Source organism: Anolis sagrei, chromosome 1 (genome assembly GCF_037176765.1).
Source record: "Anolis sagrei isolate rAnoSag1 chromosome 1, rAnoSag1.mat, whole genome shotgun sequence".
Taxonomy (NCBI): domain Eukaryota; kingdom Metazoa; phylum Chordata; class Lepidosauria; order Squamata; family Dactyloidae; genus Anolis; species Anolis sagrei.
In genome coordinates this window covers 16162062-16187992 of record NC_090021.1, presented here as the reverse complement: position 1 = coordinate 16187992, position 25931 = coordinate 16162062, and the positions used below count along the sequence as shown (strand labels likewise).

At 40.6% G+C, this 25931-nt stretch overlaps 1 protein-coding gene across 12 annotated transcripts in view; it reads right to left on the bottom strand.

Annotated features, from left to right (window-relative positions):
- The window catches only part of CCDC88A (coiled-coil domain containing 88A), a 116041-nt gene that overhangs the window by 81418 nt on the left and 8692 nt on the right, over positions 1 to 25931 (bottom strand). The gene's annotated exons all lie outside the window — the stretch shown is intronic.

Sequence of the window (25931 nt, the reverse complement as noted above, 5' to 3'; positions counted from 1 at the left end):
ATTTGTCAGGGGTGATTTGAATGCAATATTCCTGCTTCTTGGCAGGGGGTTGGACTGGATGGCCCATGAGGTCTCTTCCAACTCTTTGATTCTATGATTCTATGATTCTATGATCTCCAGCTCATCCCCTGTTTGGGTATCAGCCAGCACGTCAACGACTTAAATCTAGAAATAGTTTTCTAAGATCTACAGAGACACTCGCTGGAAGACCTCAGCAAGCAAGAGTCCAAAAGTGGCAGGCTGAAACCCAGAACCTCAACCAATGGCTGATACCAAATGAGAGACTCCCCCCTGGGCACACAGAAGACTGGGCGACTTGGAAGGCGCTGAACAGACTGCGCTCTGGCACCACGAGATGCAGAGCCAACCTTCAGAAATGGGGCTACAAAGTGGAATCCTTGAGATGCGAGTGTGGAGAGGAGCAAACCACTGACCACCTGCTGCAATGCAACCTGAGCCCTGCCACATGCACAATGGAGGACCTTCTTACAGCAACACCAGAAGCACTCCAAGTGGCCAGATACTGGTCAAAGGACATTTAATCAACTACCAAACTCACAAATTTTGTATTTTGTCTGTTTGTTTGCTTTATTCTGTTAGAAATGTAATATAATTTGACTGGTTGCGCTGACACGACAAATAAATAAATTTCAACTACATAACTGAATTTATGGAACATGCAAAACATGATTCACAGTCTGAGATCTTGAATGAGTGCTAGTAGACTGTAAACCTCCACCAGCATATTCTGCTGGGCTTCTACTGTATTAACTGTACAGTACAGCTTGATAGAAATGAGAAACTGTTGTTCCCTTTTTCCTGTTGCACAAAACCTTCTCTTGTGACTCTAATCCAATGATTGGCTAAAGTTATACATGGGGGAGGAGGGTCACTCAGCAAGGAAGTACTGGATACCGTTTTCCTCAACAAAAAAGGACATACGGCATGCTAGTCTAATAGTGGTAACCCACAGTGTAACTCAACAACCGGATTCATGATGAAACTAGATAATTCAGAAAATGTCAGAATACTTGGGTATATTAAAAGCGTTCCACTTCCACCACTAAAATCTATTTCATATCTGTATTTTCCTAGTTTGACTACCTATGATGGGAAACCTTGAAACAAATATATAGCATTTCTATTCAGAGTTGTGAAAAAGGAAACTATACAATATAGCATGGAATGTGAGAAGTAATTTGAGTTTACATGGAGAGAAGGAAATGTGAACCTAAGGAGGACCATTCAGGTTTTAGAATTATATGTGAATTAAACCAACAGCACACATTATGGTTGGGTAATGGTGAATAAACATGATTTTAAGCCAAACAACTTTGATATACTGTAGGGCACACTTTGGATCTAGTTTTCCGTTCTAACCAGGAGGACAGTGATCTGGGTATGGAGGCATTCTGTATAGTTCCATTGTCCTGGACTGATCACCACCTTGGTGGTTTAGACTCAATAAAACTTGCAGCCTCTGAAAGGGTGAGGGACCAATTAAGATAGATGGATTCCTAAAGGCTTTGGAGGACTTTTCTATTGCCTTGGCAGGTGATCCTGATGAAGACCTGACTGATCACTTGAATACGAAAATGCCCAGAGCAGTGGACACTATTTTCCCTAGGCTTCCCCTTCTATGAAATGGAGCCAAGCAGACCTCCTTGTTTATTAGGGAGGGAGTTGATAGTGATGAACAAGTGGGACGGAGACTAGAGCGACAATGGTGGAAGATTCAGAACAATTCCAAACAAACACAGGGAAGAACTCATTTGAAATCCTGTGATGTGGCAAAGGTAGCAACAAAGAAATTATACTTCTTTGCTGTCATTGTGCCTGCACCATATTGTCCAGAAGAACTGTCTTGAGTGGTCAAAGGTCCTTTACATTCCATCCAACAAAAAGGGAACAAAGACCACTCAAAAGCCTGTTGTGATGAATTTGCAAGACACTGCAGACAAAATTGCTCAGCTCTGCTCTGACTTGGATGCTGTAGTTGAGAGAGATCCTGCAGATGCAATTCTGGTGCCTGCTTATCCACAATTTTTGGATATGTTTCAATTTATGTAGTCTAAGAATGTGAACAGTATTCTTGGAGAAGTAATAGCATCATATGTTTACTGGATCTGCACCCTTTCTGACTCCTGAAAGCAACTACAGGAGAATTGGCTTATTGGATAAGGGGAGAGGAATGCCTCAGTGCAGTAAAGGACATTACCATTATGCACTAAAAGAACTGTGTGAGGTTGTTACTTTTTTTTAAAGGGCTTTCCTGGATCCCATCATTTTAAATAGTTATCAGCCAGACTCTAACATTCCATTTTCAGGCATGGTTCTGGAACAAGGGTTTCTGCATAAACTGATATATATCCATTTCTGGGCTGTTGTAGGTTTTTCGGGCTATATGGCCATGTTCTAGAAGCTTTCTTTCCTGACGTTTTACCTGCATCTATGGCAGGCATCCTCAGAGGTTGTGAGACCATAGATGCAGGCAAAATGTCAGGAGAGAATTCTTCTAGAACATAGCCATGCAGCCCAAAAAACCTACAACAACCCAGTGATTCCGGCCATGAACGCCTTCAACAATACATATTTCCATTTCAATCTCATGTCAGGCCTGGTTATGGAAGAGTCAGCTTTGGTCACCTTGCTGGATGATAAACACAGGCAATGGGCCAAGGAGGAGTGGACGTTGTTGGTTTTGCTGGAACTCTCAGTTTTATTCAATACCCTTGACTATGATATCCTTCAGGACACCTCTTTTGGATGGAACTTGAAGGCACTGTTGTGCAAGGGCTTTGGTTTTTCTTGGAGAGGCAGATTCCAAGGAACCTGTCTCTGTACTGAACCAATGTATCTTGACTTAAGAGTTTAATTTGTTCTGTGATTGAGCTCGTAACCCAAAACTCTCTTATCTCAAAGTGAATTTCCCATTGAAATACTATTAATCTATTCCAGGCTCCCCCCCCCCCCCATTTTTGTTATGTGTTTTTAAATAAGAAAATGTACTTTATAAATAACAAATAATGTATAAATGCACATTCACATGGAACAATAATAAAAAAGAAAGATCAACTTTAAAATGATAGAAGCACAAAAATGTGGGAAGGAAGCACATTTCAGGCAACAAAATGTGTGTTACAGCAAGGCAAAACCTACACATTTACACGGAACAATAAAAAAGAAAGATCAACTTTAAAATGATAGAAGCACAAAGTGAAGGCAGAAGCATCATTTTCTTCATACTGTATGCATTCCAGTATTCCTCTCTCTCTTGCTCTTTTCTCTCCTGAAGCCAAACATACTAGGAATAAAAACACACAAAATCAACTAACCCAAAGTTCCTCAAAGTGGACAAGAGCAAAGCAGACAGTATTTCCCAAAGCGTAAAAAAACATGAGGCATAGAAGCTGCTCTCTTGAAGCCCTAAAGCCTTCTACTCTCATGCTAGCACTCCTTATGGCCCTTGCTCTTATCTCAACATGTTGCTCGTATGTCAAAGCAAAACCAAGCGACAGCTCTTAACCCAAAACATTATGAAGTTGGGGTGCTCTTAAGTAGAGGGTCCACCATCATAATGGTCTGGATGAGGGAAAGCAAATTGAAACTTAATCTAGACAAAACAGTGGCACTTCTGGGCAGTCAGAAAGCAGATCAGGAACTGGTGCACCAGCTGCACATATTCCTTGAGATATCAAATCTAGTCATGGCGACAAATACTTTGACTACATCCTGTCTGGACTACTGTAACCTACTCTACATAGAGCTGCCTTAGAAAAGTGTTCAGAAACTTGAGGACAAGGAATACTCAGTCTGTACAAATTATTAAGTAACATCCCCAAGAATCCACTAATAAAGGATGTGCTGGTGATCACCAAATTAAATTGGTTTAAAAAAAGGCTAGAGAAATCCACTAAGAACAAGGTATTGATTACTTTAAGTCATAATAGCTATATGCTACTCCAACAACCCTCTGAATTGTAACTGCTAGAAAACAAGTGGGAAAAGACTGCCAGTTTCACATCCTGCTTTTGGGAATTCCAGAAATATCAGATTGTCTCCAGTGGGAAACAGATGCCTTTTGCCTAATTCAGTGGAGATAGTATGTTTTTATTCTCTGTCAATAGTTAACAAATGTCTAAGTGACAGACAAGGAATTGATATCCAAGTATCATCTGTAAAAGCATACCTGCACTTGGCAAAGATTTTCAAAGTGGGAATTACATTTCTAGATATTTGTTACCATCCAAGTGCTCATAGAATATCAATAAAAATTATAGAGTGAGAGTCATGTAAATGGAGAGGCGTCTAGCATCCATTATTTATTAATGACTACACTATCTTTAATTTTTCTACCAGCAGCTACTATCAGTCTGAAAAAGCAGCACTCCTAGAGATTTTCTTGAAAGTAGATAAGGAAGGTTTTACATACATTTCAGAAGCCAAGACAGGCAGACTGGGAAGAAAGCTCTTCCCATGACTCTGGCAGGATATAGAAAGCAACAATTATTTCTGGCATCAATGAAAGGTAAAGTGGACTGAATCTTCCTGATAACAGAGGTATTGCAAAAGAAGCAAACAGCAACAAAGAAAGAAGACATATAAATGAGCAGGTGAAGGATTGTATATAGGGTGTGTGTATATGCCTTCAAATCTGTCATCCAGGTACATCCAGAGTTGACCCTACTTATCTTCCAAGATCAGGTGGGATCTGGTAGCTTTAGGGCAGTGTTTCTCAACCTTCCTAATGCCGCAACCCCTTAACACAGTTCCTCATGTTGTGGTGACCCCTAACCATAAAATTATTTTTGTTGCTACTTTCATAACTGTAATTTTGCTACTGTTGTGAACTGTAATGTAAATATCAGATATGCAGGATGTATTTTCATTCACTGGACTAAATTTGTGCTAAATCTGAATACTGGTGGTGTTGGGGGGGATTCATTTTTGTCATTTGGGAGTTGTAGTTGCTGGGATTTATAGTTCACCTACAAACAAAGAGCATTCGGAACTCCACCAACAATTGAATTGAACCAAACTTGGCACACAGAACTCTCATGACCAACAGAAAATACTGGAAGGATTTGGTGGCACTGACCTTCAGTTTTAGAGTTGTAGTTCACCTACATCCAGAGAGCGCTGTGGATTCAAACAATGATGGATCTGGACCAAATTTGTCACGAATACTCAATATGCCCAAATGTGAACACTGGTGGAGTTTGGGGAAAACAGACCTTGACATTTGGAAGTTGTAGTTGCTGGGATTTATAGTTCATCTACATCTGCATTCTGAACCCCACCAACAATAGAATTGGATCAAACTTCCCACACAGAACCCCCATGACCAACAGAAAATGCATTTGAACTTTCCCCTTCCTAATGTCAACTTCTTACAGTCAAAACTACAGGATCTGGTGTACTCCCTCATTTCCTCCTCCCCTTAGATATCTGACAGTGGTGAGCAACATTTCCTTGAGGAAAACTCAGTGGTTACTGGATACGCAGCAAACTCCATATCCTTAAAGGTGGAAGTGGTAGCAGCAGCAAAACATTTAGGTTTTTGAGTCTTTCTGATTTCAGGCAAAGGAAGACTCAACATATACATAGCCTCACTTGATGTCCTCCTGTCCACAATGTTGTTTCTCTCTATGCCACATAACCCACATGTGAGCCTCTTAGCAAAATCGTTTCTGTCAACCGTTGTGAGGTGCAACCTGTCACTTCCCAGAATTCATTCTTCATAGAACCGCAAATCACGGTCCAGGAAGCCAAATCTTTCCCAGCAACACCATCTGCAGGGCCAGTTGCTCACCTCCATTGTTCTTCTCTCCCTTTCTGGGTTATGTCCCCCAACTAGGAAGAGAGATACAATGACAACCTAAGCATTAAAGTCCTTAAACTTCCTATCTAGACCCTCATAATCTTTTGTGAAATCCTAAAGATTATGTCTTGTAGTGACATTGATTCCAATATGGACTAAAAAAAATAGCTAATGGCCATGAGGATTTTGTCTGCCTCTCTGATACATCTTGGATGTTTGTCCCAGGGAGGCAGCATACCTCTGTAAAGAGCATGTGAGACCCAGAAACCACAATTTCCTCTGCCGCCAACCAGGCCTGTAGCCAGGATTTTGTTTGGGGGGGGGGGGGGGGCTGAGTCTGAGTGAAAGAGGGTCTACCCTAGCAAACCTTTTGTATCATTACCCCAATACCCTCATGCATATGGGATATATTGAGCATGGTGATCAGATCATGATATGAATAAACATAACAGTTTAAATAATGTACCAATAAGGCCTTCTCGCGGACCACCATGAGAGCCCCCGGCTACATGCACCAACACACCTCCTCTGGTGATTGGCATGGGCCATCCCACATGCTGAATTACACCTGCACATTTGTGAGGACTGGCATTGTTGATCTTGTTCTTTTATTCATCACCACTGACATGGGAGAGAGTTTCAAGATGACTTTGCAGATCCAAATTCACAAAATGATCCCTGGTCCTCCTAGTTCTATGTGTAATATTCCTCCAAATGTCCACCTCCTTTTTTAAAATAAATCTCCATTGTCTTTGAAGACATCCCCTGTGTATTCCTCATACAGGACAATCTGCTTCACTATGCCCAGGAAAACCTAATGCTCCCTAATATGTTAAAGAATAGGCAGACCAGCCACAAGATGCTGGACTTCCTCTTTCAACAGGGCCACAAGCTTGCACTTGCTGCAAAATCCTCATGGCCATTACCCATTTCTTTTAGCTACCTACATCTTCTGGCAAGAATACAAACATACTAGAGCTGTTGCACTGTTACACACATTTACATGGGAGCAGGTCCAACAAAATCCAGAACATAGTTCTGATTAAAGATGCAGAAGACTGAACTTAGCTTTTAGTTTAATTCTTGTAATCACACACAGATCATGCTAAAAAAATCCATCGAGTACAATGGTCTGAATCATATAGAAGAGTTCTTAGTTCAACTCCAAAAAGAACAGCTTTGTGGTTATGTTGTTATGTGCCTTCAAGTTGTTTCCAACTTCTGGTGAACCTGTCATAGGTTTCTATGAGGCTAAGAGTATGTGACTTTCCAAGGTGAGTTATATGAAAAGTATTCTACTTGCACAACATTGAATTTCACCCCAAATTTTAGGAATATTAATTTCTAGGGCAGTGCCATGGCCTGCTGCCAGTCTGTGGGTCTTTGGCTGTTGGGCTACAGTGTGTTTCCAGGAAACAAATAAATAATTGTAGCCTATTAATACAAATATGGCACACTGGAAGAGAAAACTGTCATTCTACTATCTGATGGATAGTCTGAGAAATTCTATTCTATAACAACTTTGATAGAATACTTAAACACAAAGTATGAAATAATTTAAAAACCTCATAACTTAATTTTATTCGATTAGTTTATTTGTGGGAAATTATTTGCATACAGATGAGTTTACATCTGAGGTAGGAATCAAGGGAACTGAAAAAGAAGGAGAAAGAATTGCTATTCCCAGACACTTCCAAGAACACCAATTCATCTTAAAAACAAAGTATTTATTTATTTATTTGCTGCATTTATTAACCGCCGCTCTCAGCCCTAGGGCGACTCGCGGCGGTGTACAACATATAAAAAACATATTTCACAATAAACTACAACTACAAAAAACAACATATCACTAATACATTATCATCTAATTACACTAAAATAATCCGCTTCGTCTTATCATAGAATCATAACCAGTTTCGTAGTCTACATTCCGTTCCAGTTGTCATTTCCAGTTACTGTAGCATTTAGTTAAATGCCTTCTCGAATAGCCATGTCTTCAGGCTCTTCCGGAAGGACATAAGGGAGGGCGCCTGTCTGATGTCAACAGGGAGGGTGTTCCACAGCCGGGGGGCCACCACTGAGAAGGCCCTCTCCCTCGTCCCCGCCAGGCGTGCCTGTGAGGCAGGCGGGATCGAGAGAAGGGCCTCCCCAGACGATCTCAAGGTCCTCGTGGGCTCATAGGCCGAGATGCGGTCCGAAAGGTATTTTGGGCCGGAACCATTTAGGGCTTTGTAGGATAACACCAGCACCTTAAATTGGGCCCGGTAGCAAATCGGCAGCCAGTGGAGCTGGAACAACAAGGGCGTTGTATGCTCCCTGCGTCCTGCTCCTGTTAGTAACATGGCTGCCGCGCGCTGGACTAGCTGAAGCTTCCGGGCCGTCTTCAAGGGCAGCCCCACGTAGAGAGCGTTGCAGTAGTCGAGGCGGGATGTGACCAAAGCGTGTACCACCGTGGCCAAGTCAGACTTCCCAAGGTACGGGCGCAGCTGGCGCACGAGCCTAAGCTGTGCAAATGCTCCCCTGGTCACCGCTGAAACCTGGGGATCCAGGCTCAACGATGAATCCAGGATCACACCCAAGCTGCGAACCTGCGCCTTCAAGGGGAGTGCGACCCCATCCAGCACAGGCTGTAACCCTATATCCTGCTCAGCCTTGCGACTGACCAGGAGTACCTCTGTCTTGTCTGGATTTAGTTTCAGTTTGTTCGCCCTCATCCAGACCATTACAGCGGCCAGGCACCGGTTCAGGACCTCGACAGCCTCCTTAGTAGCAGGTGGGAAGGAGTGACAGAGTTGGACATCATCTGCGTACAGATGACACCGCACCCCGAAACTCCGGATGATCTCACCTAGCGGCTTCATGTAGATGTTAAACAGCATGGGGGACAGTATAGAGCCCTGCGGAACCCCACAGGTCAAAGGCTGTGGTGTTGAACAGGAGTCCCCCAATAACACCTTCTGGGTACGGCCCTCCAGAAATGACTGGAGCCACTGCAAAGCAGTGCCCCCAAGACCCATCTCTGCAAGGCGCCCCAGAAGAATACCGTGGTCGACGGTATCGAAGGCCGCTGAGAGGTCCAGGAGCACCAACAGGGACACACTCCCCCTGTCTAGCTCCCGTAGTAACTCCTCAACACAAAAAAGTGTCCAAAACTGATGCTTTTAAAAGATTTTAGTACTAAGGTTAGGGTCTTTTTTGTGCATTATATGGAGAGACTGAAAAATAAATCACTACGAAACAGAAATATATTTCCATCAGTTGCCACACCAAACATATATTCCAAGACAACAAATCCTACATATATAACCTATGTATAGCTTCCTTTGTAAAGTAGAAAAGAAAAATCTTTCATTGGCAAATAGCCTAGTAAAATAGGGCAAATTTGTCTGGAAGTCAATAGGCAGCCCAGCACTAAAAGACAGCCTTAAGCAATTTTACATTTAAGGGCAACCTACATATGACAAGTTACATTAATTTCAACTGGGGAAAAAACAGACAAGAGCACCCATACTAGTTCAAAATGCATAGGAAATGGAGGGGAGTCTGTTGTTTCTCAAAAGCTATCAGCGCTATATGATGTAGGCTCAGCCACCACATAATCAGGGATTAGGTATCTTTTTCATTCAACAAAATCTATCACAAATAAATATGAAGCCATTAAGCTATCATATTTCTAAATCTAAACAGACTGCAAACCAGTTGTATGTCTTCTGCCATCTGTTCATTGAAGGTGCTTAATTACAAAGCCTACTACTTGTCTGTATGAACTATAACATATATATCTGTACCCCTTTAAAAACACAACCTCTAAAATACAACCTCTACAAACATTTTTTTAAAAAACACTTTCTTATTTTAATTGCAGTGCTAGATTCAACACCAACTACATTTATTCCCAAAATAGCCTAGATATTTTTTTAAAATACAACTTTTACTTCACAGCAACCCAACTTTTCCTTCTCTTCCTTGGCTACATTTGTACATCATACTAAATCACAAATTGAGTGGTACAGAAGAAAATATAGCCTATGAGACCCCAATACCATGTATCGGGGCTTCAAGTTCCTGGTAGCAACCACATTTTCCCAAAAAGTGTGGGAGATAAGAATGGCTCCTACACTATCAGCAATATGGAATCAATTTCATCACGCTTTAAGTCCAGCTGAGGTCTAAACTTCTGTTTTTCTTCTTAGTTACATTGTTTTGACTTAAAATGGGCCAAAAACCAAAATGTGGCAAAAATATGCTCTATGGCATATTTAGGGACAAAATGAAAATTACAATTGGTGACCTTGCTCTCCAAGATCGCTATACAACAGGACCCCTTCAAATCCCTGACAGCTGACCACCTCAACGGGAGTGAACTAGGCCTCTGCTACCAGGCAGATGGGCTTTGGAGTCTTTATTAACATTTTGCTCAAATATTAATACCTGATATTGTAGGGAAAGAGTGCCCTTGTATTCTTATCCTTGTAATATATTTTTTGCATTAACCTGGAAGTTTGAAGCAGGGCAAACAGTATCAAAGCTGAGAAGAGATTGGGAGAGTAAATGTTCATGTTGTTAAATTGCTTCCACAGTTCTCACACCTATGGGGGAGGGGGGGGAATGGGTCGCACTTACACACTTCCTTTTCTTATAGTCCTTTGATTGCCAGCTGGGAATAGTCTGAGCAGTATTGACTTATAGGTCCAATTCTATTGTTGGCTATGAGAAGATACATGGCCCCATCAATAAATGGGCTGGAATACCTCTGCTGTGCATCCTCTGCTGTATCATTTACCATCAACAAAGCCTATGCCGTAGCAGAATTGAGTTCTAGTAGTTAGCACCGAAAGAACTCTTCTGAAAGTCTGCAATCACACCTGCTTTAATAATATACGTAACACCGAGGAGTTGGCAGCAATGAAGCGAACAAAGAGGAGACTAGAGTGTGTGTGGCATTCAGATCCTAATGAGTCAAACTGAACACGGCTGGATGCCTACCTAAGGGCAAACGCCGCAGCAATAAAGGCTGCACAGAAGTCTTTCTTTGCAGCTAATATTGCGTCCACAAAGAACCATCCAGCGGAGCTGTTTTGAGTAGTCAGAGGATTGCTGAATCCCGCCCCTCAAGACAGGTCCCCTGACAACTCGGCAGCCCGCTGTGAAGCATTTGCTCAGTTCTTTGCGGACAAAGTTGCTTTGATCCGCTCTGGCTTTGACACCATGTTAATGACAGTCTCTTGAGGATGTAACACGAGCACTTGCTTGTCCGGTTTTATTCATTTCAATTGATGCTGCTCGAGGATGCAGACAAGATTTTGTAGAGGCATGAGCAACCACATGCATCCTAGACTCTGCCCATCCTGGCTGGTAAAGAAAGCCAGAGGGGTGAATGTGGTGGAAGGCAAAATTCCAGCCAGCTGAAAACAAGCTGTGATAAAACCGCTGTTGAAAAAACCATCACTGGACCCCACTCAATTTGTCAACTATCTGCCAGTTTCCAATCTCCCTTTCTTGGGCAAAGTCCTGGAACATGTGGTGGTGTTGCAACTCCAGGGGTTCTTGGAAGACACAGATTATCTAAATCTGGTGCAGTCTGGCTTTAGGCCAGGACATGGTACTGAGACAGCCTTGGTCACCTTAGTTGATGATCTACGCCAGGAACTGGACAAGGGGAGTGTGTCCCTGTTGGTTCTGCTGGACCTCTCATCGGTTTCAATACCATAGACCACAGTACCCTTCTGGGATTGCCTTGGGGGAATGGGTCTTGGAGGTACTGTTGTACAGTGGCTCTAGTCCTTTCTGGAAGGTCGCTCCCAGAAGGTGTTGTTGAAGGACACCTGCTCAGCCCCACGGCCACTGTACTGTGGAGTCCTGCAGGGATCAATACTGTCCTCCATGTTGTTCAACATTTACATTAAGCCGTTGGGGGCGATCATCCAGAGTTTTGGGGTTCTGTGCCATCTGTACGCAGTTTATGTCCAACTCTCTCACTCCTTCCCACCTGCTATTAAGGAGGATGTTCAAGTCCTGAACCGGTGCTTGGTGGCTGTAACGGACTGGATGAGAGTGAACAAATTGAAACTGAATCCAGACAAGACAGAGGTCCTCCTGGTCAGTCGGAAGGCCAAACAGGGTATAGGGTTACAGCCTGTGCTTGATGGGGTTATGCTCCCCCTGAAGGTGCAGGTTCACAGCTTGGGGATGATCCTGGATTCATCTCTGAGCCTGGAACCCCAGGTGTTGGAGTTCAGTCTGTGATTGTGCCTAATAATCAGGGTGTTCAGCCTGTGATTGTGTCTAACGATCAGGGTACTCTGGGTACATCATTGGAAATTACAATGATGTTTTTAATTATGAGGGTGCTTTAGATGCAGAGAATGACAATAGGATTCCTGTTGAAATTGTCTTTGCTGATGAGAATGTTCTTGAAGAGTTTGGAGAATCATGGTATGGTCTCTGGAAGGGGGCCTGAATTGTTACTGGAGAATTCCCAGGACTTTGAGCCGAGCCTGAGAAAAGCTAGGCACCTTGCCCAGCTGCAGAAATTAATGAGCCAGAAGATAGAAGGCATATTTTCAGACAGAACAGACAAACACACCAATCTCTTAGGCTTTCTGCCAGGCTGAGCAAGAAACTGATAAGAGAGTCAAGGCTGCAAAGAAATCCTTTTCTGGTGGCTTGGGATATTGAGTAGATTAGGGGATAAAAGTGCCAAGTACAGAATCTGTAGCCAGACGAAGCAACGTTGGAATTGAATTAAGACATTTGTTCTGAATCTTGTAGCCTTACCTTGAATAGATTCAAGTTATGCCTTGTTTGATTTCATGCTTCAAGTTTGGAGTTTTACCTTGGAAGTTCTTGTGTCAATTTTTCATGAACTCTGATGGACTTATTTCCTGGATTATTTGTTCCTGCTTATCTTTCTACCTACTTGGATTTACCTATTTCTATGAAGTGGTTTAACTGCTAATGCTTTTTATTATTATTATCTTGAATAAACAGCTTGCATTTTTACTCAGCTGTGTGGTGTTTTAAAGTCATAGGGCTTTTCCTGGCCTGGAGTACAACACCAGGTCTTGGCGGTGGCCAGGAGAACTTTCTGTTGGGAATCAGCCTGTGTTTGTGTTTCAGGATCCTGATGTGGGAAATGATGAGGGAAATGATGAGGGAAATGATGGTGCTGAGGCTGAGGTACAAGATGGAGATGGTTTGGTAAATGATTTTCAGGCAAACAATGACAGAGAGGCTCCAGTGCAAAGGGCAGTTTTTCATGAGAATATTCTTGCTGGGCCTAGCAATGATGGTTCACTCCCGCTCTCTGTGAGCTCTCAAAATTTGGGTTTGGAAAACAATCTGACACCTGGGAATTTTAATGAGCAGTCAGATAGGGAGCTGAAGAATAGGCAGCTGGAGATTAGTCAGGATCGACAACAAACTCAGTGTTTACATCGCACTGAAAGTCTTTGTCTGATAAGGGTTAAATGAGGGGAAAAGCGAAACCAATTTCTGAGTTTTGGGATATAAGGTTTGCCTCAAGGGGAAACCTGTTAGATCAGGCATCGTTTGGAAATCAAGTTCATGTGTCATGGAAATCCTGTTCAAGGGGTCTTGTTCCTGTGGAGTTTTTTAGCCTTTACGTTGTCTTTGCATCTTGTTGATTCCTGTCTGGATAAATGCTGTTTTGGATTGCTTTTATATCTGGTGTGGACATTGCTTTGTGTTACTACCTTTTATGGACTTATTACTTTTTGGAACTTTCTTATTTTCTTACAAGCATATATTTCATCTGGCTATTTACTAAGCTTCAATAAAAGAAGATTTGTTTCTTCACTTTTCGTGTGGTGTGTTTTAAAGTCAGAGGGTTTTTTTTCTGACCTGGAGTGCAACACTTTCACAGAATTAAAACTTGTGCGGCAGCTGCACCCATATCTTGGGAGGTCGTACTTGGTCACGGTAGTCCAATCTGGTTACATCCCAAATAGATTACTGCAACGCACTCTACGTGGGGTCGTCTTTGAAGACGGCTCAGAAGCTCTAGCTAGTCCAACATTCGGCAGCCAGGTTACTCACTGAAGTGGGGTACAGGGAGCGTACAACTCCTGTTATGCCAGCTCCACCGGCCGCCCATTAGCTTCCGAGCACAATTCAAAGTGCTGGCTTTAGCCTATAAAGCCCTAAATGGTTCTGGCCCAGTTCACCTGTCCGAACGTATTTCCCTCTATAAATCATCAAGGACCTTAAGATTGTCTGGAGAGACCCTGTTCTCGGTTCCACTGCCTTCGCAGTCACGTTTAGTGGGGACGAGAGACAGGGCCTTCTCCATGGTGGTCCCTCGGCAGTAGAACTCCCTCTCTAATGAGATCAGATTCACCACTCCCTCCTGACCTCAAATCCTGGATGTGGGATCAAGCATTTGCAGAATAGACTGATTTGCTGGGAAAGACAATGTTTTAATGGAAGACAATGGACTGTTTTTAGGATGATGATTTGAACTGAAAAACTGTTTTAATGCAATATATATTTATAACCGTCTTAATTTGTACTAACTGTATTTTATGCTATGTTTTATTTTGTTGGCATTGAATAGTGCCTGTTGGTAGCCGCCCTGAGTTCCTCTCTGGAGGTTGAGAAGGACGAGATATAAATGTTCCTAATAAATAAATAAAATAAATTTATGCTTATGGGCCTAGAATCCTAGAAATAGAATATTTTGTAGTGATTAATGGCATAATACATGCATCCAAGAAACAAAAAAAATACTCATTCAAATGTACTCTTGCTAGAAAGCCAAGAACGGTCTAAAAACCTAAATAAGACTTATTATAACCAAACTTCAAATCATGGCTACTGATTAATAAAACTGATGACATAAACATGTAGACACTCAGTTAACTTGTTGATTGAAATTTTTCTTTGATTTTAAATGTAATGTATCGCATATGTATATTGTAAACCGCTCCGAGCCTTTGGGGAGTGGCGGTATATAAAATTGATTAATAAAAAAAAAACTGGAACTCAAGCAAACAGAACTCTAAACAAGCAAAACAATTACCTAAAATTACATACTGCAATCACAAAGCTGATTTTATTTACAGTAAAGCTTTGTGACATAAAGTTTGTCTTTAAGTATATTGATTTGCTTTTAATTACTATATTTTGAGATTAATAGCAAGTTAATACAGAGTTTATGGTATGATATCGTATGGGGTATAGTAGAAGTTAGGCCTATTTTAATAGTAACTCTCAAACAACCAGAAACTACATTTTTCCAGCATCTACGCATCCCCATGGGTGAAAGTTAACTGTGAATGTACTGTGTTAGACTACATTTTATTCTTTACCCATGCTACATGAAGTTCACAACAACCAATCATGTAAACCAACTTTTACATTCAGTAGATGTCCACTACTTATGCATGTATGTATGTATGTATTTCATTTATATGTTGCCTTTCTGCCAGAATGCTACCCAGAGCTCCTTATGGACAGAAAAAGTGGGGTATAAATAAACATAATAGTAACAATAATAATAAATCAGTTTACAGATAAAATTCATTAAGACCTAACAAAAAGCATTCAAAAACATCTTAAACAGTATACATTATTTTAAAAAGATGTAAATGTTAAAAACATAAGCAAAGCACACCGTCCAATACAAAGCCACCCTTAGAATGAATGAATATTAAAATGCCTGTTTGGATAAAAACATTTTGTCCATTGCTGAAAAAAATGGAAGGAGAGGTCCAGCCTAGCCCCTGCAAGTAGGAGGTTCCTGAGGGTGACAGCAGCTACTGAGAAGGCTTTCCCTCCTGCCTTAAGGAAGTCTGTGATGGTGTGGGTCCAAGCATCTAGGCTCAAAGTTGAGTGCAGGAGACCCAAGCTGTAATCCCATTTAGCACAGATGAAGTCCCTATTCCCTGATCTGCCTTTCGAATGATCAACAGCACTTTTGTCTTGTTTGGATTAAGTTTCATTGGTTGCCGTGGAAAACATGAAATCTTGACTTGCTCCTAATAGAGCAGACTGCATGGATTTTGAAGTCCATCAATATGACAAGCAGACAGAACTTCAACTGCATCACCATTACCAACTCATGAAGACAAATTATTATTTTTTAAATAATTTTTATTGTGCTTTTTAATATATACAGCGAAAGTGGGGGGAAAGATTTCGGTATAGAGGAAAGTAGGAAAGTATATTGGGAAAAGACTAGATGAAGAAGAAGAAGAAAAAAAATGTGTGTGGGACTTCCCAATGTCTTCCGAAGTTGCTTCTTGATGTATCGTGATGATTTTTATCAGTTTTCTCTGTTCGTACAATTTCGAAAGTCGTCTATCATTGTAGCCTACACAGCTTTATCTGGTTTTTGTATCTTCAAACGTTGGATAAGTCTATATTCAATGTAAGATTTTTGCTTGCAATAAACTCCTTAAATCCATCCCAATCTGTCTTCTTTTGGGTGTTATTCGGTCTTTGCAAAAGGCTGTCCATCTGAATTAAGTCAAAGACTTTTAAGATCCAGTCTTCAATACTTGGTACGTGGATTTGCTTCCAGGTTTTTGCAATCAACAATCTGGTGGCTGTGCCTAAAAGGAAAATTATCTTATCCTGGTTTACATCTAATTTTGTGATTGTAATACTGAGTAGATATGTCTCTGGGAGCTGAGGGATTTTTGTTTTTATTACTTTTGTGTTGCTGAGTGGACTTCCTTCCAAATTTTTTAAATAGTTTTACAAGTCCACCATTGGTGGAAAAAAGTTCCTATTTCTTTTCCACATTTCCAACAGAGATTTGATATACCATCTGTATAGCATTTTATACCAATTTTCACGAATATCGGCCACTATGGTATATTTTAATTTAATATTCCAGATTGCTTCCCATTGTTTCGTTAAAATATTATGACCCAAATTATTGATCAGAAGTATGGATCAGCATGTATATCCAGGATCAAGTCCTGGATCAGGGATGTTTTTCCATTCAACAACCTGGCATTGACCACATGAATCTTCAGCCTAAGGGCCTATTGTCAAGGCTATCCAGACTATCTGTAATGGAGAACAGATCTGGGGTAACCAAGACACAGTGACTCCTACTATGACGGTAACTGTGTGTCCCTGTCGTATCTCCCTGCTTCCCGGGACACTTCCCACTCATGCCTTCATTATGGTTTGTTGGCAAGCAGGTCATTTTAAAAGTTACCCCCCAAAATGTCACATTTTTTCCCATAACATCCCACCTGATTGAAGCTGGCTATTCTTTTGATAGAGTAAGGTGAGTTCAAACACTAAAGTTTTTTATTTGATAGCTATTCCTCTAATATCAGTCACTACTGGACAAAACAATGATCAGCCTCACTTTATGGAACTTCTCATAAAAGCTTGTTCACTTCCTTTTGGCCATATTCAAGACATCAAATTTGAATCCAGGATACTCTCACTGCAGTGCCATCTGCACATGTTCTCTAACTTAGAAAACTATGTAGCATTATTATCATTATCATCATCGTCATTGTCTTTCTCTTTATTGTTATGTCTATCCCACCTTTCTTGCCATAGGGACTCAATGCAATTCACAATGACATAACTATTCAAATAGGTTACATGCAACAAGTTCAGTCAGATGTACCTTTTTTCAGATTAATTATGTTACCTAAATCCAATGTAGGTAAGCCCACTCAATCAATTTAAATAGAATTCAACCAGTGTACATGATATCTACTTTCCCTTCCACATCCATCCCCATAAACATTTTATCTTTCCACATTTGTCTGCATTATTTTTTCAGACAGACTGACTGCACAATAACCAAACTAACATTTATGTATTTAGGACAACTATACAGTTTGTTATGCCCTCTGTTTCAAATCTTTCTAGTCCTTTTCCTTCCCCCTTTTTTCTAGCGTATGACTGGAGGGAGGGGACAATAGGGATCAAAATTCCTCCAAATAGCTGAACAAGCTAACAGCTGTTAGAAGCTTTAATCTCACGGGTGGCAATCTATCACAAATTCTTTTAAAATGTGAATCCTTATAAATAATGGGTCTATAAGCAATGAAAATAACTCCAGCTTCCAGATCCATCATAGTAATTCATTCAAAGAGTTTACAGTATTTGTCCATATAGGAAAGCAAGAATGAATATCTGATTAAGATGCCAAAGCTGAAAGCACATAGTGTCATGCTTCACTAACTGTTAATACTGAGGGAAATGCAGAGCTCTGGCACATGTTCCCACTGATGAGTTAAGGACATGTGCCAAGTTTCTCTTTCACAGTTATGCTTGAATGACCAACATCATCATCTTCTCTTAAGGAAACATTCAGGATACAAGATACATCACTATAAAGATCATCTTGAGACATAGTTCTTCATAGATTCAAATAAATAAAACTAAACAACAACAACATTATTTTTATACCTCGCCTCCATCTCCCCGAAGGAACTCGGGGCGGCTTACAAATGGGACAAAACATCAAAGCAAAACAATCAATTAAAACAAAAAACATGATTAAAATAAAACATAGCAAAGCATAACAATCAGATGAAAACACAACTAAATAAAACATAAAAGTATAAAACAACAGCATTAAAACCCGCTCAACAGTACACGACAAAAACCCAATAATCAGAAATACTAAGGTGGGCTATAAATCAGGCTATAAAAAGGACTGGGCATGGGATAGTGCAAAACAGTGTACCATAGGGCCGGGGGATTAGAAGAAATGCAGAGAACAGAATACTATCTGGCGAACTAGGGATAGGGCATTTATATGTAGAGACTTTTTATACTGCAGGCTCTATGCTACATAGGCATAGGAAAAATGCTTTAAAACAATATCGCTGTACCATAAAAGATAAAAAAAACCCAAATTGATAAGATAGCAAGAATGTTTTCTTCCACTGAAGAAGGTTGTATCTGCCCAGGTGCTTCTTCTAATCCTAGCTGTGTTCCTCAACTTTATTTAACAATACAGGAAGCAAAAGAAAAAAGTGACGATGTGACATGGAAATATGTGCATTCAAAGCCATTTTGATCACAATCAGGAGATCAGATATTAGCACACAGTGGTCATGATCACTATGCGAGGACAAGATATGCTGAATGACGGGGGACAGATTTCTAAGAAATTCTATCTATATAACATTCTAGGCTGCATCAATAGTATAGTTACCTAGATTGAGGGATATAATAGTACTCCTCTAGTATGCTTTAATTAGAACTTACCTGGAATACTGTATTCAGTTCTGAGCACTACAATTCAAGAAGGATATTGACAAACTAGAACATGTCCAGAGAAGGGAGACCAAAATGATCACAGTTTTGGAAGCCAAGCCCTATGAGCAAGCTGGGTATCTTACGCCTAGAGCAGTATTTCTCAAACTGTGCTCTTCCAGGTATTCTGGACTGCAGCTCCCAGAAATCCCAGCCATTTTACCAGCTGTTAATTATGGAAGCTGAAGTCCAAAACATCTGGAGGAGCAGTTGGAAAAACTCTGGCTTAGAGAAAAGAAGGCTGACATGGGAATGATAGCCATGTTTAAATATCTGAAAGGATGTCATTTTGTTTAGGGGGAAAGTTTGTTTTCTGCTTCTCCAGAACAACTGATTGAAATTGCAGGAAATGAGATTCCACCTGAACATTAGAAATAACTTCTTGACAGAACTGTTCAGCAGTAGAATATGGTACCTCGAAATACGTGGAATCTCTTTTTCTGGAGGTTATCTTGATGTTTCTTGGTTTGATATCCAATAGCTTCTTTGCAGGCTGTGATGATAGAGGTCTTCAGTTTATTCCAATGTTCCTCAACATTTTCGGGGTGTTCTGTGGGGGGATGGTCCTTGAGTGCTGTTTGAAGATGGGCTCATCTGGAGGGCTACTGAAGGGCCCCCTCAATGGACTGTCACCTTGTCGTGGTGAGGGGGCTTGTGTGTTCCAATGAACCTACGGCCACAACGACTGGAGTCATGCACTCCCAGGAGTGGCTGTGGGGGAGGTTCCAGACCAAGCACAGTCAGAAGACCCAAAGACCTCAACGGCGGAGCAGGCGGCGGATAACATGGTACATGGTACATGTTACAACGGCTGTGAAGGCGGAAGAAGGCTGCAACAGATTGAGAAGCCACAGCCATCTTGTTAAACTATGCCACACGTTGAAACCTCACTCTGTGAAGACTGTGTGTTGATCAGTTGTAAACTGACCTCCGTACATTAAAAAAAATCACGCACAGGCGTCTTCCAAGGAAAATAAAAACAAGCCAACCAAAGTCCCATGGCGATCAGCGAGTGGCAACGGGGGCAGGACTGTGAAATCTGGAAGCCCCTAGTCACAGACTGGCACATGGGCGGTGGATACAGACTCGGTCGTTCTACCTCAAAGTCCGAGGCAGTTGAGTAGTTCGGTAGCTGTATCCATGACTGAGCAGCCCTTTTGAGGATCCACTCTGCTCACTCCACATGGGGAAGGGGCTAGAAAAGGTGCCCTAAACATAGTCTGCCTCACTTATCCCTGACTGGACTGCCGCGTCCAGTGGGGTCACTACCCTGCGGCCAAAAAAGAAAAATGAACTTTGGAACATAGATGACAGCCTCTGATCTATAACACTGGCATATGTTGTGGAAATCAAAAACTAGCACCAGGAGGGGAAAATTGGTACCATTTTTGGAATCAGCACGTGAAATATACCCAGAAACAGGTGTAAGATTTGTGTTTATGTATTTTATGTGTGGCACAAGACAATACATCTTCCAATGTGGCCCAGCAAAGCCAAAAGATTGAACACTTCAGAGTGTTAATTTGAATATAAAAAGTTAAGAATTTATTGTCCTATGCCTAATGTCATAAAAATGCAATAGGAGGTAGATGGGGATTGGCAGTAGCAAGATTTGAAAATTCTGCATTTTGCATGCAAGCATACAATGCTTCAATAATATTCCTGCTCTTAAGAGAATAAATTAGTAAAGAAAACCAAACACAAAATCTTACTTGCCATAAGTTCTTGTCATTTACAAGCGAAAGGAATATGAATTATATCAAAATTCCTAGTAAAAAGATTGGGGGAAAGGAGTAGAGGGAATCATTTCTGAAACAAGACAGAAATGTAACTGTAGGAAGCATTTCAACATTAACTGAAACAGCTGCCACCACAGAGCACCATAAACTGCAAACACAATTCCATTATTGTTCTAATTCAGTTCAACTGTTACATGTGCTCCTTTCTATTATATAGAGGTATGTATTATTTAATGAATCAGAAAAAGCAAACCTGTCAACCATCTCAGAAACAAATTACTGCCTAGTGGATATAGTAATTTTATTTATAACGATCTCAGACAACATAAAGAGTCAAAAGTGCAATTAAACATATACAGTACATGGAAACTGAAATGCATAAATATTCTGTATACATGAACTTTGAAGATTTAAAATAACATTGCTTCACAGTATTGTAGATGCCAAGTAAATCAGAATTTAGGTAGTAAACTATGGGCAATACATGATTTATATCTTTAATACTGAAATTACCAGCATTCATTCATTTTTAGTGTCAATTACATTCATCAGTGAAATTAGAATCAAACTAGACAGCAATGCCATGAGTTTAGAAAGAAAACTTCCCAGAACAAGAGAGTAAATTGGGATTAATATACTTAAAAGAAATAGGACACATGGTCTAGCACTCTCCCTTTTGAATCCTTCCCACCTATTAAAAGAATGGATCCTTTCTGCCACCATGATACCTAATTTATTTAGTCTTTAATAGGTTACTGGCAGAAGAAATTTCCAGAAGTCTTTCATAAATTCATTTCACAGGGACTCTAGAATCCGTATGAAGAGAATAACATTGCAATCAATGATCTTCTTAAATCATAAGAGATATTAAACATTCATGAAGGAACTGATTTAATAAGAGCCTTCAACACAACTGACCTACTTTTGGGATTTGTAATTCATATATATAAAATTGCCCTAACAGTGACCTGTAACTAAAGATGTAAACAGCTAAGGGTAAAGTGGCATTCAGACAAGGGAGAGTTGAACACATTTTTGAAGCATTCCAGGGCACAATGCAACAAAAGAAATAAAAATTTTGAGCAGAAGTTTCATAAAATGAACACCTGATGGCAAAGGGAGAAGATTTTAAATAATTGTTTTGTTTGTTAACATTTGTTTCATTCAAATCAGTAATCCCTTGAGAAAGCTTTTTGTAAAAAAAAAATGTAATGTTTCTTCATTCATTTGGCCCAACAGATAAGCTACCACATCATTACTGTATTCTGTTTCCTTATTATATCTCAAAGATAATTTATTATTTTATTTTATGTATTTACTATATCTGTACCCTGTCCTTCTCACCCCGAAGGGGACTCAAGGCAGCTTTACATATAGGCAACATTTCAATGCCATAAAAACAACAATTAAAATAGGCATTTAAATTAAAACTGCAAATTAAACATTACATCAACTGTTAAAACCACGCCATCCACAATTGTAATCTGGTCATTCCAATAGTCACTGCACATATTCCGTATCCATTTATTGTACTACAATTATTATCCGAAGGCTTGGTCCCAAAGCTACGTTTTCACTTTCTTTCTGAAGGCCAGGAGGGAGGGGGAAGATCTACTGAGAAGGCCCTGTATCTCATCCCCACAAACCGCGCTTGTGAGGGGAGTGGAACTGAGAACAGGGCCTCCCCCAGATAATCTTAACCTCCGAGGTGGTTCATAAAGGGAGATACATTTGGACAGGTAAACTGGGCCGGAACCGTTTAGGGCAGTGGTTCTTAACCTGGGGTGCCCAGATGTTTTTGGCCCACAACTCCCAGAAATTCCAGCCAGTTTAGCACTTGTTAGGATTTCTGGAAGTTGAAGGCCAAAAACATCTGGGGACCCCAGGTTGAGAACCACTGGTTTAGGGCTTTATAGGCTAAAGCCAGCACTTTGAATTGTGTTCGGTAGCAGACTGGCAGCCAGTGAGCTGACATAACAGGGGGGTTGTATGCTCCCTGTACGCTGCTCCAGTGAGGAACCTGGCTGCCGCCTGCTGGACCACTTGAAGCTTCAGAACAGTCTTCAAAGGCAACCCCACATACAGCATGTTGCAGTAGTCTATTCAGGATATAACAGGAGCATGGACTACCATGGCCAAGTCTGACTTCCCAAGGTATGGGCCCAACTGGCACACAGGCTTTAATTGTGCAAATGCTTCCCTGGCCACTGTTGAAACCTGGGGTCCCAGGCTCAGCTGTGAGTCCAAGAGAACACCCAAGCTGCAAACCTGTGTCTTCAAGGGGAGTGTATCCCTGTCCAGCACAGACTGTTAAGATAATTGATAGTATGGTTAGTATTTCCTGCAATATGGAAGTTTTAGGTTGGATAGATTTCATCTGGTAGCTTTATTTGGAAAGGAAGCTTCATTTCAAGAGGCTTTCCACCTTAGTAAATATTTCCTAGGAACACCGTCCCTGCTTTTTCTAACTGCTTGCCAATATCATCCCAAATATCCATAGAACAGGAAGAGTAAAATGCAGATGATGGGGGCAAGAGAAACACCTTTACTGTTAGAGACAGAAAGGAGTTGATTTTAAATACTCATTACAAATCAGTTATTGTGATTCAGTATAGAAGGGTTTATCTAAATTTTCTATGAGCAAGGTCATTAAAATCAAATAGATGAAAGACATACATTCCTACTTAATCAATGCCTTTTGGTTTTCTGCCAAAAATCAATTGCTTTCACAGGGGTGGCTGGCAGTAGCAAGAAGAATGTAAAGGTCTAAAAATATTGGTCAAACTGCAATTATTTCATATTCCATCTCAAAATACATTAAACAGCAACACGACTGTTGTTTACTTCTGCCAACCTTAAGGCCCAAACGCACTTTAGCAGCGAAGCCCTTTTTCCTACATATTCTGCATGCTATGCCTTGGTCTCCATAACAGTTATCTACATAGCATGCTAGACTAAACATTTCCATCATTCAAACCTCCTCCTTTACTGGCAAGATATCCTCATTATCTATTCACACCCTTCCCCCAGCTGCAGATTCTGGCAAATTCCACTCTCTCTGACACAAGCACTACTAATTTTAATTGAATGGGGTAGCAACTGATATAGAGGCATGGAGTAGAACATTAGCAGAACAGATTCTAAGAACACTGTCTCCTGGTTCTACATGATTTAAGTATACCAGACATTCTCAGACCACACTGGAGATAGCAATACGGTCCAAATTTTTCTGATCTATAGTGCTACTCCACAGTATAATCCTTGGCCTACTTACCTGAAGCTAGAAACACTGTGCTCAGTAAAAACTAGGTATTTGGATTGTGCCTTAAGCCATCTCTGCAGCTTTCAAAATTTAACCACATAGCCACCCATATATTTATATTTATGTAGCTCTCACCTCTGAATCAAGGTAGTATGTCTATTTTAGAAAGCAAGATAAAATGTTGGGCATAAGAAAATCAAGGAGGACTAATGTCAGAGAAGGTGGAAGTGAATATATGGGAAAGTTCTGAAATTCTGGGTGAATATTAAAAAAAGATTAAAAGGAACAGCTGAACTATATGTTTTCTGTGCTACATAAAAATACAATGTTCACTATTATAATATTACCTTTTCATTTCATTTCTTTATTTGTGGAATTTAATTATCATCCCTCAACATAACAGATCTCTCAGGTGAAAACATACAATAGTTTATTCAGAGACATGATAGCCATATGTAAATATGTGAAAATATGCCACAAGGAAGAAGGAGCAGGTTTGTTTTCTCTTACTTCCGAAACTAGGGCTCGGAGAAATAGGTTCAAATTACAGGAAAGGGGATTCCACGTGAACTTCCTGACTGTAAGAGATGTTCAGCAGTAGAATTCTCTGCCTCAGAGTGTGGTGGAAGCTCCTTCCTTGAAAGCTTTTAAACAGAGGCTGGATGGTCATCTGTCAGGGGTACTTTGTGCTTTTCCTGCATGGTGGGAGTTGGACTAGATGATCCATGTGGTCTCTTCAAACTCTATTTTTCTATTACAACTCTTCTTTTAAAAAAATAGTACTAAAACCAGACAATTAAAAACAGTCACTATAGTTATAAAGGCACTATGGTTTGTCATCTCTAGACAGGCAGTCCCCGAGTTACAAACATTCAACTTACAAACAACTCATTGTTAAGAGTGGGAGTAGGTGGAGTGGTGCAGGGCGAGACAACAGGAAGTGAGATAAATCAACCCCTAGGAAGGTAAATCCTGTCCTGAAAGAGTAACCATGAGGAAAGGTGTCTCCACTGAAGCTTTATCACCATTTCTTGTTTTCCACAAGAAGCATTTTTTTAAAAATCCAATGATCACAGAGACAGAAAGTGAGGTGAAATCTTCTGAACAGTAGCACAGAAAGCAAAACAAACTCCATGGGAGTGTTAACCCATCCCTATACTACCTAAAGCACTATATACCACACACACATGTATTATTTTTATTATATTTAATTATTTAATTATACACATACACACACACATATATATTTGGCTGGAGTTACACTTAAAACCAGTCCATATTGCAGGAAATAAAGTCCTACTGCTCATTGGAGGGAAGGATATTAGAGGCAAAGATGCAGTACTTTGGCCACATAATGAGAAGACAGGAAAGCTTGGAGAAGACAATGATGCTGGGGGAAATGAAGGAAAAAGGAAGAGGGGCAGACCATGGGCAAGATGGATGGACTGTATTATTGAAGTGACAAGGCCGACAGGGAGTTCTGGCATGCGGTGGTCCATGAGGTCACAAAGATTCGGAAGCAAATGAACGAATACTAAACAACAACACGCTAAAAAAACATGTTCTGACTTACAAACAAATTCAACTTAAGCACAAACCTACAAAACTTATCTTGTTTGTAACTTGGGGGCTGCCTTTGAAATGTGAAAACATGTATGTCTGTCTCTATGTATGTATTTTCCAAGATGAGAGAACTGTGAACCAAACTGGTGATGGATCTGGACCAAACTTGCTACACATACCCCACCATGACCAACAAAAAATACTGAAAGCATTGGGGGGGGGGGTGTTGAATTGACCTTGGATGATGGGCTGGAGTTCACCCACATTCAGAGAACACTGTGAA